The 15,171-nt window shown below is 44.3% G+C and overlaps 1 protein-coding gene across 1 annotated transcript in view; it reads right to left on the bottom strand.

The window, feature by feature from the left end:
• LOC133751344 (zinc finger protein 260-like) overlaps positions 1–6,514 on the bottom strand; it is a 44,066-nt gene extending 37,552 nt beyond the window's left edge. The window contains exon 1 of the mRNA XM_062181342.1: positions 6,248–6,514. The gene's annotated coding sequence lies outside the window, so the exon portion shown is untranslated. The remainder of the gene's footprint in view (positions 1–6,247) is intronic.
• Positions 6,515–15,171: the final 8,657 nt, after the last annotated feature.

Genomic DNA, 15,171 nt, shown 5'->3' with positions numbered 1-15,171 from the left:
AATGAGAAACACAGAGACCAGCTGGATCTGTTAGGTGAGAAGAAAGGAAGCTTGATTTCCAGTTGTTACTTTGTAGCATGTTAGTCTTAAGAGGATTTCATTTTCCACTTCTATTTGAAGAAATTGAAAGGTAGAATCAGTGCCAGCCTAACACATGGCAGCTTTAGCCACTGATGACATCACAGCTTGCTACCCAAAAGTGGCAGCCAAAATAAACTCAACAAATGACAACCAAAATAAAACAGAAGAGTCTAACATAATACAAACAGTTGTTCAGCAGATATCACCAAGATCATGACACACAAGTCATCAGAAGGATAAAGGGTGGGTCTGGCTTTGTGGCACAGTGGATTAAGCCACCACAAAATAAAATGCTGGGATCCAATATGTGTGTCCACCATTTAAAAAAGATTGATTTATGTGAAGGTCAGTGTTTTTGGGGCCAGTGCTGTGGCACAGCTGGTTGAGGCATCCCTGCATCCCATATGGTCCCTGTTTCTGGTCTTGGCTGCTCCACTTCCAATCCAGCTGCCTGCTAATGTGCTTTGGAAAGTGGTACAGTATGGCCTAAGTCCTTGGCCATTTATCCACATGGAGATCTGGAAGAAGCTACTGGCTTCTGGCTTCAGATCAGCTCAGATCTGGCCATTGCAGCCATTTGGGAAGTGAACCAGCAGACTAAAGACCTCTCTATCTGTCTCTATCTTTATCAGTAACTCTGTCAAATAAATAAAATAAATCTTAAAAAAAAATGTCAGAGTTACAGAGAGGAGGGAGAGTCAGATGGGATAGCATTGTGGATTAGCAGGTAAAGCTGCTGCCTGCAGTGCTGGCATCTGGTATAGGCACCAGTTAATGTCCTGGCTGCTCCATTCTGAACCAGTTCTCTGCTAGTGGCCCTGGAAAAGTAGCAGATGGTCCAATACCTGGGTCCTTGCCACCCAAGTAGGAGACCTGAATGAAGCTCTTGGTGCCTGGCTTGGGCCTGGCCCAGTCTTGGCCATTGCAGCCATCTAGGGAGTAGACCAGCAGATGGAAAATCTCTTTCTCATTCTCTCCCTTTCTCTATCTCTGCCTTGCAAATAAATAAATAAATGCTAAAAAAGAGAGAGATCTTCCATCTGACATGGCTGCAATGGCCAGGGCTGAAGCACACAGAATCCAGGAGCCAGGCACTTCATCTGGGTCTCCCACATGGGTTATAATGGCCCAAACACTTGAGTCATCCTCTGCTGCTTTTCTCAGGCCATCAGGAGGGAGCTAGGTTAGAAGTGGAGCAACTGGGACATGAACTGCTGCTCATTTGGGAAGCTGGCATTGCAGATGGTGGCTTTCCCCATTGTGCCACAATGTCAGCCCCATGAGTGCCAGTTTGAGTCACAGCTGTTCCACTTCTGATCCAGCTCCCTGCTAACACAACTGGGGAAGCAGAAACAGATGGCACAAGCACTTGGGTCCTTGCACCAACGTGGAACACTGGGTTGGACTTCCAGGCTGGGCCAGCATTATTCATTGCAGTCTCTTGAGTGAACCAGCAGATGCAAGATCCCCATCCTTCTGTCTTTGCCTCTTTCTCTGTAACTCTGCTTTAAAATAAAATTTTCAAATCTTAATAAAATAAAGAGAAAGGGTGAGAGAGTAGCCACAGTAAAGTAACAGAACAAAGCTACAGTTGTGCTGTCCCTCAGCAGCCTTCTGCCTTAAGTGGGAAGTCTCCGGCTTACAGACACTAACATAAAAGACACATTCACAACACATTTCAAAACAAAAGATGAGAGGTTTACAAGGCATATTGATTTTATGATGACTTTCATTCAATAGGTACACTGGGTTTAGGTATATGCCTTTTGTGCAGCCAAGTTAACCCAGGGACTAATTCAAAGAGAAACATTGAGGAAGATGTGCTGCTAGGGGAGAGAGCTGCAATGTCCCATTGTTCTTGTAGCATCATAAAGAGAAGGAAAATGTCTACTCATGTCCATGGTTATAAGGAGGACAGAAGCACAAACATTTCAGAAGGGGGGAGCAAATTTCAAATATAGTTATTTTAAGAAAATAAAATGAAGTAAATTTCAGAATATAATGTGGGGTAGAAAAACACCATCAGTTCATCAATTCTCACAGGGATCCAGGAAAACTGCCCTGCCTACCCATAAACCAAATGTTTCAAAACACATTTTCTGATTAAATTCAGAAGATTACAGGAATCAGCACTCTGGGTGTTCAAATGCCAAATTAAGTTTTAGTTTCCTCTAAGGGCAGATGTAGCCAATTACTCAGATCATGAGAAAAATTTTTCCATAAGAAGGAACATGAAATATTCAGTCACACAGAATAACTATGCTTAGTGCTCAAAGTGAACCCCAGGATAAGCACCCAGAAAACCTGTTAGGTCTTGGGGCCAGCTCCATGGTGTAGCATGTAAAAATTTATTTATTTATTTAAAAGGCAGAGTTACAGAGAGGCAGACGCACAGAGAGAGGTCTTCCATGCACTGATTCACTCTGAAAATGGCTGCAACGGCCAGAGCTGGATCTATCTGAAGCCAGGATCCAGAAGCTTCTGTCAGGTCTCCCATGCAGTGCAGAACCCAAAAACTTGGGCAATCTTCCACTGCTTCCCCAGGCCACGGCAGGAAGCTGGATCTCAAACAAGCACCCATACGGGATGCCAGCACTGTAGGTGGCAGCCTCACCTGCCATGTCACAGTGCAGCCCTCAAAATAAACCTATTTTGAAAAGCATTTTAAATGAGGGATGGGAGCGAGTTTGTTTATCCAAAGCAAGGATAACATAACATAACTACTACACAGAAGAAGCTCCTGGCTCCTGGCTTTGGATCAGCATAGCTGCGACCACTGTAGCCAATTGGGGAGTGAACTAGCAGATGAAGACTTATCTCACTCTGCCTCTCCTCTCTGTAGCTCTTTCAAGTAAAATAAATAAATCTTAAAAAAAAAATAAGGTAACTACTAGTACTCATTAATTTAAAAAATATAGAAAGTTAATGAAACTCAAAATATAACCAAAATCATCATCTACTACAAATTATAATCTTCTGAGAGTCATATTAGAAAAAATTTAACCCCTCCCCTCCTTTGAAAAATGCACATGGGACTGGTGTAGTAGGTTAAGCAGACTCTGGCAGTGCCAGCACCCCACATGGGCACTGGTTCAAGACCTAGCTGCTCCATTTCCAATATAGCTCCCTAATTCACCTGCGAAAGCAAAGGATGATGGCCCAAGTGTTTGGGCCCCTGAAATCAAGTGTGAGAACCAGAAGAAGCTCCTAGCTTCTCGTTTTAGCCTGGCCCAGCCCAAGTCATTGTGGCCATTAGAGGAGTGAACCAATGGATAGAAGACCTCTCTCTCTGTCTCTCCATCTCTCTGTAAATCTGCCTTTCAAGTAAATAAAATGAATTAAAAAAAAAAAAAAACCCTATACAATGTAGTATTTTGGTTATTCCCTCATACAAGGAAAGCTCAGATAAACTGTAGATGAATCCTCCTGGCTTGATGCAATTCATTAGGAGGATTGCTTCTGCCACCCTGTGCTAGACATCAATGAGAGTTATTAATGGGAAGATGAGTGGACACATCAGATTGCTTCCTCACATGGCACCTTTTCTTAAAGACATCACTGCTACATTATCAGATTATGTCTCTCATATGAAACATCTCTCTCCTAAAAATTTTAAAGAACTTGCCGGAAACTTATAGCAGAGCAGGGGATGATGTGCCAAGGACAGTGAGTTAGCCTGAGTAGTCCAGGAATCCTGTTCTTGGCTGTTTTCAAGTTCATATTAATGTACACACAACATAGTTGCTGAGAAAGTAGTTGTTTCCTGGGTGTGAAGCAAATCTTTTTAGCAGAAACACATAACTGCTTGTCCACTCACAAGCACTGTGATAGGGAGTACATGGGAGAAAAGGTCAAAAACACACTATCCTCTATCCTCTATCCAGGATTCCCTTTCTATTTTTACTTCCTAGGTAACCTTACTATGCTAAATGAGTCTCACAGAATCTATGAATCACTCAGTTAATCAAGTGAAAACTTCATTATACTGAAAGTCTATAGCACTAGTTTTCAGGGCCACATTGCTCTTTTTTTTTAAAAGTATGATTTATTTATTTATTTAAGAGGTAGAATTACAGATAGTGAGATGGATAGACAGAGAGAAAGGTCTTCCTTCTGCTGGTTCACTCCCCAGTTGGCCAAAAGGGCCAGAAGAGCTGCACTGATCTAAAGCCAGGAGCCAGGAGCTTCTTCTGGATCTCCCACATGAGTACAGAGGCCCAAGGACTTGGGTCATCTTCTACTGCCTTCCCAGGCCATAGCAGAGAGCTGGATCAGAGGAGCAGCTTGGACTCAAACTGGTGCCCATATGGGATGCTGGTACCACAGGCAGAGGATTAACCTACTGAGTTACAGTGCCAGCCCAAAGCCACATCTTTTACCATACTGTGTGGGCATCTCTGTGGGGGGAGAGGGGCACATTTTCTCTTTTCTTCCTTACCCCTCTTCACATTAACACCTTGTACAAAGGCTTCCACAGACCAGTCATTTTGAAAATCTACCACTAATATCCTCCCATGTTGAAAATGTCATGGGGTTAAACACAGAACCCAGAATAAGAAAAGTAACTTGGAGCTGGTGTTTTCTCTGAGCGGGTAAAACCATATGGGTGCCGGTTCAAGACCTGGCTGCTCCACTTCTGATCCAGCTCTCTGCTATGGCCTGGGAAAGCAGTGGAAGATGGCCCAAGTGCTTGGACCCCTGTGCCTGTGTGGGAGACCTGGAAGAAGGTCCTGGCTTCTGGCTTCAGATCCATGCAGTTCTGGCCATTGTGACCATCTGGGGAATGAACCAGCAGATGGGAGATCTCTCTGTGTGTGTGTGTGTGTGTCTTTGCCTCTCTGTAACTCTGCCTTTCAAATGAATAAATAAATAATTTAAAAAAAAAAGAAAAGTAATGGACCAGCTCAGTGGCTCAATTGGTTAATCCCCTGTCTGCAGCACCGGCATCCCATATGTGCACTGGATTCTGTTCCAGTTGCTCCGCTTCCAGTCCAGCTCTCTGCTGTGGCCCGGAAGGGCAGTGGAGGGTGGCCCAAGTGCTTGGGCCCCCTGCACCCATGTGGGAGACCAGGAGGAAGCACCTGGCTCCTGGCTTCGGATCAGCACAGCGCACCAGCCACAGTGGCCATTTGGGGGGTGAACCAATGGAAGGAAGACCTTCCTCTCTGTCTCTCTCTCTCTCACTGTCCAACTCTGCCTGTTAAATTAAAAAAAAAAAAAAAAAAAAGTAACTGGCCCTCTTAATTAAAACCATGTGAACTGTAAAATAATCAGCTAGGTGGAGCATTGAGTGACTGTAAAGAACTAGACAAGAAAAATTGATACTTTTCTGTATTTATGTTTTCGTAGCTCTCCACTATGAAAATCCAGATTGAAGTAGCTCATTATTAACTCACACGGTAGACTTGCATTAATTTCAGTTCACTACTCACTTTGCAAAGGGGTTAGCAGCAGGTAATAAAAGTTGACATCCCTAATAACATGAGAAGAAAGAAGGGTTGAAGACAGAAATCGAAAAACAGGAAAATAAATCAGCTGCGTTTCCATGGCCTCAAGCTCCAGATTGAAAAAGAGTCTGTTAATTAAACACGGAGGAGCGATCAATCCACAAAGCTACTGCACAAGCTTCACATGCTGCTGGGAAAGTCAGCCAAACACATAGCGCCCCAGCTGTCAGATGTGTCCACAGGGTCCCGCATGGGGGCCAGGAGCCAGATCCTACTCTGATCTTCCATCCCCACCTCTCCACTGCCTCAGGCTCCAGCTGAGGGCCACTGAGCCCCGCCCAGCTGGAACTACCAGGGGATATAGCCAGAGGCCCAGCCACAAGGCATTCTCTGACCCACCCAAAGCGAGAACTGGGATTATTTAAATATAGGGAATGGGACTCCTTCCTTTGCGTGCTCTCAATTGCCCTGCTTGTGCCATTGCTCACCCAGTGTACATTAAGAATTTGAGCGAGGCAGCCCGTGAGACCGGCCAAGTGTTGGGAGACCGGGAAGTGGCGGTGGGAGACACAACACCTGGGCCCCAGCTTTGATTCTGCCGGAGAAGCTCCCAGGATCACTGAGAAGCAAGTGATCGAGGTCTGGGAGCCGCCACCCGCCATCCCACCCACCCCTCTCCCACACACGCATAGATGCCCTCTCCTGTTCTCCATACTTGCCGTGGAAAATCTCGGGAGCAGGTCCCCTTTCTTCAGGACACACGGGGAGCAAAGCGGAGAGTGTGGGACAGGAGAAGTCGCTGGAACTTGGGACCCACGGTGGCAGATGCAGAAGCACAGAAGCGGCGGGCGGCAGGTCTGGGTGTGCGCTCCCGAACCGCCTGCAACTGCACTTGCAGAGCAAGACTCCCCAGTGAATGCGGGAGAAGGAGCAGCGCGGCCTCTCAGGGCCCTCTCTGATCAGTAAATGAACTTCTGTTCCCAACTCCGAGCCACATGGAAAGGCACGCGCATGCGCACGTTCTTCCGCATGCACACGCACAGGCGTTCAGAGCAGGAAAACGTAAGAGCACCGGGTGACTCTGGGAAATGGAGTCCAGGCCAGGGCATTCCTGGATAGACTTACTGGCCCTCTCCTAGGACTTCAGTGTGGGGTGGGCGGAGACATGCTGGGAACCAGAGGGCGTTTGCTTTTGTTTACATCCCGCCTTCCCTTCCTTCCCACCCCAGATCTCAAGGGTCAGCTGCTGTTCTTCCTTTCTTGAACAAAATCTTAAGAAGTGACAGCCACTGCTGCTGAGTCCCAAATCCCGGTTCCCTCACACACGCTGTTTCCCTCAGAAAAATCCTACTGGCTGCTTTATTCCTGGACAGCTTCTCTCAAGTAATGAATGACAAGGATTTCAATGTAACTCTTAGCACAGGTGTACACGGCATAGTTTAACATCTAGATTTGAGAATACAATTTTTATTTGTGTTTTTTATTTGTGGTTCTTTTCAACGCATTTTACACCACCCTCTAATTCACCAAGTACAAAAAAAAAAAAAAAGAGAGAGAGAGAGAGAGGGAGAGAGAGAGAGAACTGGATACAGGACTAACATTGCCAAGTATCTTCTAGGGGCCAGATTACCAGAGTAAATGCCTTACTTTGTATCAATTATACCTTAGGTTAATTCTGGAGACAGTATTCTCAATTTACAAAGAGAAAGCTGAGGTGGAAAGAGATTAAAATTAAATTTGCCCATGGAAGTATGGTAAAAAAGTCTAGGTTAAAGGCCAACTAAAGTGAAATATTGGTTTAAGAAATCTTTCGGGACCAGCACTGTGGCATAGTGCGCTAAGCCTCCTCCTTCAACACCAACATTCTATATGGGGGCTGGTTCAAGTCCCTGCTGCTCCACTTCCAATCCAGCTTTCTGCTCTAGCCTGGGAAAGCAGTAGAAGATGGCCCAAATGCCTGGGACCCTGCATCCACATCGGAGACCTAGAATTTCCTGGCTCCTGACTTTGGGTCAGCTTAACTATGGCAATTGCAGCCATTTGGGGAGTGAACAAGTGGATGGAAGACTTCTCTCTCTCTCTGCCTCTGCCTCTGCTTCTCTGTAACTCTGCCTTTCAAATAAAAAAAAATCTTCTTTAAAAAAAGAAATATTTCTTTTATCTTGGGGCCCAGTTTCTAAAACCCAGATTTCTCATCTCTAAAATAAAAAGTGAGGAAGAGGAAGAGTATCTACAATCCTAATCTTCACTGTAGAGAAACACATAGGATTATAACTTCTCTAAAAAAGAAAGGAGATTCAAAATTGCTATTACTATATGGTTATTTTTCTCATGTTTAATATCAAGATAGCATATAAATATTATGCATTGTTAGGTATATGTGTGGTGTTTGATTTTTAAGATTTTAAGTAGAAATGTAAATGGAAGTAGGATGACATGGAGTTCTGTTTGTGATTACTTCTGTCAATTATAATTCATGGGATTAGAATTGCTGGATTAGGAATGCTTAAATGTATCCATTCATTTCACACTAATGTTTATTATGTCAGGCAATATTCTTTGTGTAGACTGCTTTTTCTTGCCAGATTGAAAATTCAGGAGGGCAAGAAACATGTTTGCTTTGACATTAAAACTCATCATCTTGATAGAGTCATTCTTTTAGTTGAATGAATAAATGAGACTATAAAAATTAAACAAATACAATTTCTGATCCCCAAGAACTACCTAGTTGAAGAGACAATGAAATAGATATCTATTTGATGACTGCCACAATTAGATGAATGTATAATTTGTTGCTCAGAGACAACTTTGATAATAAAAGAGAGATATTAATAATGACACAGGGCTGAAATGTATAAACAGAAACCATCCAGGGCCAAGCAGGTTAAATGTTCACCCTAGTTTTGTAAGGCTTTCCATTCACTATTTAGTAAGCATTTAGTGAGCATTCTTTTGTGTGGTGTGTTGAAAGAACTACCAGACACATGATTTTCCTAGATATTGGAATAAGAGAACCTGAGCAATCAGAAAAAGGTTGGGATGAACTAAGAGGCTTTTGACACAAAGGTAAGAAAAACAAAAAGCAGCGAGGTCAATTAAAAAGTATATCAAAGGTAATTTAGTAGGACCTGAACCAAGGTATGGTGGTAGTGGGAATGAAGAACAGGCAACAGATTACAGGGAGATCCAAAAGGCAGAAACAACAGGATTTCAGTGGTAGATGAGGCAGGAGGGAACTCATGTGTAAACCTTCATTTGGATTTTATTATTTAATGGACAAGGTGTTCTCAGTACATTCATGTTCATCAGTAATAAAAGGCTACCTCCAACTGACTTATAAACTTCCCCTAAATCCAGGACACAATCTCATGGGTAGCTACTTATCTATAAGCCTTATGTTGATCATCAAGTCAAATATTTTTAACTGCTACAATCTACAATGGTCCTCATTATGATGCAGTTACTTAGAAACTAGAACACATAATCCATGTCTATAAGAAAGGTCTAAATAAAAAAGTAAAATTCAGGGGCTGGTGCTGTGGCACAGAATGTTAACTCCCAGGCCTGAAGTGCCGGCATCTCATATGGGCCCCTGATTGAGACCCTGCTGCTCCACATTCAATCCAGCTCTCTGGTATGTCCTGGGAAAGCAGTAGAGGATACTTGGTCCCCTGCACCCACATGGGAGACCCGGAGGAAGCTCCTGGCTGCTGGCTTCAAATCAGCACACCTCTGGCCATTGTGGCCAATTGGGGAGTGAACCATCAGATGGAAGACCTTTCTCTCTGCGTAACTCTGATTTTCAAATAAATAAATAAATGAATGAATGAATACACCCACAAAATCATATAATTCAAAGCTAAATTTGGAATACCTCATTAATTCACAATTTATATATTTACCAACCTTAGGTAACTAAAGCACAATTAAGCAGAAAAGAAGTAAAAAAAAAATTTTCCCTGGGGAGGGGCCAGCACTATGGCATAGTGGGTAAAGCTGCCACCTGCAGTGCCAGCATCCCATATGGGCATCAGTTCAAGTCCTGGCTGCTCCACTTCTGATCCACCTCTCTGTTATGGCCTGGGAAAGCAGTAGAAGATGGCCCAAGGCCTTGGGCCCCTGTACCCATGTGGGAGACCTGGAAGAGGCTCCTGGCTCCTGGATTCAGATTGACACAGCTCCGGCCATTGTAGCCAATTGGAAATGAACCAACAGATGGAGGACCTTTCCCTCTCTTTCTTCCTCTCCTTCTCTCTCTCTATAACTATTTCAAATAAATAAACAAATCTTTAAAAAACAATTTCCTGGAATAACCAAAATACACATTATAAAGTCCATGTAAGGTGTCTAGCCACTGGCTCATGACTCATAAAAACTCTGTCCTGGCTACTCTGATACGAGTGGATGGACACAAAGCAGGAAATAAAGCAATAGGTTTGAGCAGTGAATAAATGGAAAGGGCTCCAACAACAATGCTGCAGAGTTCTGTGACTCCTAACTGAATGTGATATGCAGGCAGGCATCTCCTTAATTTCTGCCACGCTCTCAGTTTTCATAGGACCATAGAACTAAGCATGACAATCAGAGCTTTCAAGGCCAAGATCCACAATTCACTTAGTGATAGTGGAGCACTGTAGCTTTGCTTCATGAGTACAACTAAACCTCCACACTTGATATGTCATCCCATTTGGATGCATTGGAACTGGAGAGAATATGGGATCAGAGGGAGTAGAGGAGCATGGTGTGTGAGGGTCTCATGGTGGTGGTAGCTGTGCAGAGGGAGGGGTGGAGGAGGAGGAGAAGAGCAAGAGCCCCTAGCACTGTGGGAACGAGGAGCAGAGACTGAATGGAGACAGGGGTGACTTGTCTGTATTATGCCTGGTACTCTCCTGGGTATAATTGATGCAACATGAATAATGTGAATATCATTATTACCCTAAAGGCAATTTCAGTCCTGGTGGATTGATGACAAGGACATAGATAATTAAAAACAATGTGCCAAAAGTTGTAGGTGCACAATACAATCACCTACATCATTTGTGGAAGCCATGCCCATCAGGCAGGAACCACCAGGTTAAGGTCAGATCTCAGGGCTGGCATTGTGTAGAGGGTAAAGCCACCCCCAGCAGTGCCAGCATCCCATATGGGCACTGGTTCAATTCCCAGCTGCTCCACTTCTGATCCAGCTCTCTGCTGTGGACTGGGAAAGCAGATGGCACTAGTCCTTGGGCCCCTGCACCCTCATGGGATGACCTGGAGGAATCTCATGGCTCCTGGGTTCTGAGCAGTGCAGCTCTGGCTATAGCAGCCACCAACTGTGAAGTGAACCAGTGTACAGAAGACCCCTTCTCTCTCTGCCTCTATCTCTGACTTTCAAATAAATAAATAAATCTGTTTTTTTAAAAAAAAGGGTCAGATCTCAGAGGTAGCAGAGCCCAGAAATGACACCATTGCATGAAATGAAAATAGGCAGATGGTAGGTGGAAGCTTGGTAACTGAAGCTGGGATCAGCACATGGATCTTGACTGGCAGGCTGTCAAACCAATCATTAACCTGGACAAGGCTGGGATCTCCCAACTTCTATCCTAGTGTCCATGTCTTTGCAGAGAGGCATAACCAAGAAAGAGAAAATCATCTCTGGTTTTGGCTGAGGGGACTATGGGGGCTCCTGACATTTGAAGCCAGAATCTTTTTAACCCTGAGATTCCCTCTTTCATAGGAAGGCTCTTTTCTGGCCTTGTCTTCTTAGCATAAACCTCTCAAGCCACCAGACCTCCCATAGCCCCACATCACAGGGCACATGTGAATGTGAATGGCTGAATGAACAGAATCTTGAGGTATCATGTAAATGGAAGACTCATGAATCTATTCTCACCTTATGGGTGTACTTGAAGGGGAGAAAACTGAGGCATAGGACTTTGGTCATGCTCAACCATAGAGTCCTCCTTACAAAGCAAAAAAAAAAAAAAAGAGAGAAAAGAAAATCCTGTTCACACTTCAGAAGTGCCCAGTTTCCCACCCCTGAGTACATGCTCTAACAATGACAAATCCCCTAAGACCAGAGTTGGGCAGGCACTGTCTTGACTGTGTAGAAAACATTTGGGGAGGAAAAGCCCTGCCCCTCTAGAGCCCATTGGTCAAAGGATCCAGCAGAAGACTCAGAGGCTTGCCACATCACACATCTGCCCACAGAGTAGGATGGTCACAGAAGGCCTGAAGACGTGTTGTGAGCTGTGGCCTCGTGGTACTGGCTGCAGCTGTTGACACATCAGGGATGACTGGTGGCAGTGGTTTGAGCTAATCCTGCCTCTGCCTGGCCAGCACTGCAGTATGCATGGAGAGAGTCTGCTCCTGGACTGCCTGATGAGGAAAAGGAATGTGTGTAGACCTACAGTCAGAGGAATTATGAAGCACTGGCCTCAAGGTTGGAAAGTTGCCATAGCAACAATATTTTCAGAAGGTGATGTGGCAGGGGTAGCTCTGCAAGGCAGCGTGGCCTCCTGACTACATGTCCTTCCCCTTATGCTCCTCTGAACTTAGATGAGCCTGAGTTTAGTGCAACAACCTGGGTGGGTGATGCTGAGAGACCACCAGATGAGATTCTGGTTAATGTATGCAGGTTGTGGGTCATAATGACAACTGTATGTGCAATGTTGGGTGCTGCCCCATGTGTTCACGCACATGCCTGATATGAATGAGGGTCGGACAAAGGGAGAGTGGGCCATGGGATTTTCAAGAAGGACTTTGGTGATTTAAGATGAAAAGCTCATTAACAATTCTTGCTCAAAGATGCTAAAAATAATCAGATATCTGATCATAGACCTTGGATAAATATTCTCTCTCCAACTTGAAATTCCTTTCCTTTCCTTTCCTTTCCTTTCCTTTCCTTTCCTTTTCTCTTCTTTTTTATTTGACAGGTAGAGTTATAGACAGTGAGAGAGAGAGAGAGACAGAGAGAAAGGTCATCCTTCTGTTGGTTCACTCCCTAAATGGCCGCAATGGCCGGACCTGCACCAATATGAAGCCAGGAGCCAGGTGCTTCTTCCTGGTCTCCCATGCAGGTTCAGGGGCCCAAGCACTTGGGCCATCCTCCACTGCTTTCCCGGGCCACAGCAGAGCTGAACTGGAAGGGGAGCAGCTGGGACTAAGAACCTGGTGCCCATATGGAATGCCAGCACCGCAGACAGAGGATTAACCAAGTGAGCCATGGTGCCAGCCCATCCAACTTGAAATTTCTAAAGAAGACTTCACTTAAATGTGTTTAGAATTGATGTTCTCAGAAAGGAAATACAAAGAACTACCCTTTTTCTTTGACTTAGCTGAACTTAGTTGTGGGAAGGAAGGGGAATGTGGAACCCAGTGTCTGGTGATGTCTCAAGACCTAAGCTCCTAATGGCTACTCCCATGATTTCCTACAACTTTTATATCTGGGTGAAATCAGGTGAGAAACTCTAGTGTGCAAGCAAAGCACTCTGACAATCAATATGCTGTCCACAGTAGAGACTAGGGTACCTGAGGAGTCAATATAGTCATTTTTCAGCATGGTGATTGCCTTAGAGCCATGAGCTTTAGCCCCCTGGGTGTAAGAAATTCCCAACTTTTGGTCCCCCAAATCCAGAGAGGATTCCATACAGCTCATGACAAGAAAAGCTTTGACCAAACATGTGAAGCCCTTGTTGCATTCTTGATAGGATTTCTCAGGATCAAGGTTGTAAGCATTTTGACCTTGAGATTTCTAGCTGGACCCTTGGATATGTCAAAGGATATGCATCTCATCTTATAGAGGTAATAGCTACTTAGTCTATTTGGATTTTATATAAAGTTCTGTTATACAAAATCATGCGAAATGTTGTTATATTAACATGGATATGTTATTGATATAAATGTCATAGAAATGATATAAAAGTGGGGCTGGCACTGTGGCATAACAGGTGAAGCCACTGCCTGCAGTGTCGGCATATGGGCACAGCTTTGAGTCCCAGCTGCTCCACTTCTGGTCCAGCTCTCTGCTATTGCCTGGGAAAGCAGTAGAATATAGTCCACCCATCTTGCTATGAGACCCCTCTGGGACACATATATGTGAATAATCATGACATTCAACAAGTGTGTACTAGCAGGCTGGATCTAACAAATGTCCCTTTAGCAGAAGTATGGAACATCCATAGTGTAGGCCATAAAAAGCCCATGAAATCACCTGGTCTGACCCTGCTATAGAAACTGAAATGGGATTTGAAATCCAATAAACTATAGCAGGCTAAATCTTTTTTTATTTATTTATTTGAAAGGCAGAGGGAGGGAGAGAGAGAGAGAGAGAGAGAGAGAGAGAGAGAGAGGTCTTCCATTTACTGTTTTACTCCCCACATGGCCACAATGGTAGGAGCTGGGCCAATTCAACATCAGCATCCAGGAGCTTCTTTTGGGTCTCCTGAGCAGGTGCAGGGGCCCAGGGATTTGGATCATCTTTTACTGCTTTCCCAGGCCATAGCAGAGAGCTGAGTCAGAAGTGGAGCAGCCAAGACTTGAACCAGTGACCATATGGGATGTTAGCACTTCAGGCAGCGGCTTTAGCCACTACACCACAGTGCTGGCCCCTGGGCTAAATCTTACATTGATAATTTGGTATGGCCTGTGAATAATGGTATAGATATACAGATGGCCCTTGGAAGAAATGTCCTTTGCTTTAGAAACTACAGACTAGAAACAATCATGGGTGGAAACAGTTTCACAGACAAGAATCACATGCTGAATATGCACCAGTAACTCCCCAGGAAACTTTGGAAGGAGAAGCATTGCTACAAGGTATCTTAGTGCAGAATGCTAAACTCAAAGCCCTCACCCATGCCTATGTCTAGGAGAAAGTAAGAGTCACAATTCACACTGACTTGAGTTAGGAAAGAGGGATGTTGATGGTCTGAATATTGATTAAAGACATATTTTGGGCCTTCCCTGGGTTCAAGAAAGATGGAAAAGGTATACAGAAATCTGTGTTACCCAAACTTTCTTTTTAGCTAGTCCATATCTCTGTTCCATTCATATGAAAACTAGCTATTCATCTTTGTTCTATAGATAAGACTGGAGAGTGTGATTTTGCACATTAAACACTGGCAAAGTGTTTTCAACATGTCTTAAAACGCTATGTCTAGACCAACTCTAAGGTTTTTTTTTAATATAAAGATTTATTCATTTACATGCAAAACAGAGTTGTGGGGGGCGGGGGGGGCAGCAGAAATATCTTCCACCTGCTGGTTTATTCCCCAAATGCCTGCAACAGCCAGAGCTGGGCTGACCTGAAGTCAGGAGCCTGGAGTTTCTTCCAAGTCTCCCAAGTGGGTGCAAGGGTCCAAGCACTTACGCCAACCTCTGCTGTTTTCTCAGGTATCTCAGCGTGGAGATGGATCAGATGTGGAGCAGCTGAAACTTGAACCTGTGCCCATCTAGGACATAGGCTGGTGAAGCAGGTGGTGGCTTTATCCTCCACACAATAGTGTCAGCCCCATCCACACTAAGCCTGAATTCATAACTCTACTCCTGGTTTGGACTGGAAGTTTTCTGGAAGAAAGATTATTAATGTCTCTGGCTTTCATTATAGGTATAGAAATAGTAGTGTGTTCTTGGTTTCATTGATATAGAATGGTGATGCAAC

The sequence above is a fragment of the Lepus europaeus genome, chromosome 22, assembly GCF_033115175.1.
Source record: "Lepus europaeus isolate LE1 chromosome 22, mLepTim1.pri, whole genome shotgun sequence".
Classification (NCBI taxonomy): domain Eukaryota; kingdom Metazoa; phylum Chordata; class Mammalia; order Lagomorpha; family Leporidae; genus Lepus; species Lepus europaeus.
This window is presented reverse-complemented; position numbering and strand designations above follow the sequence as displayed.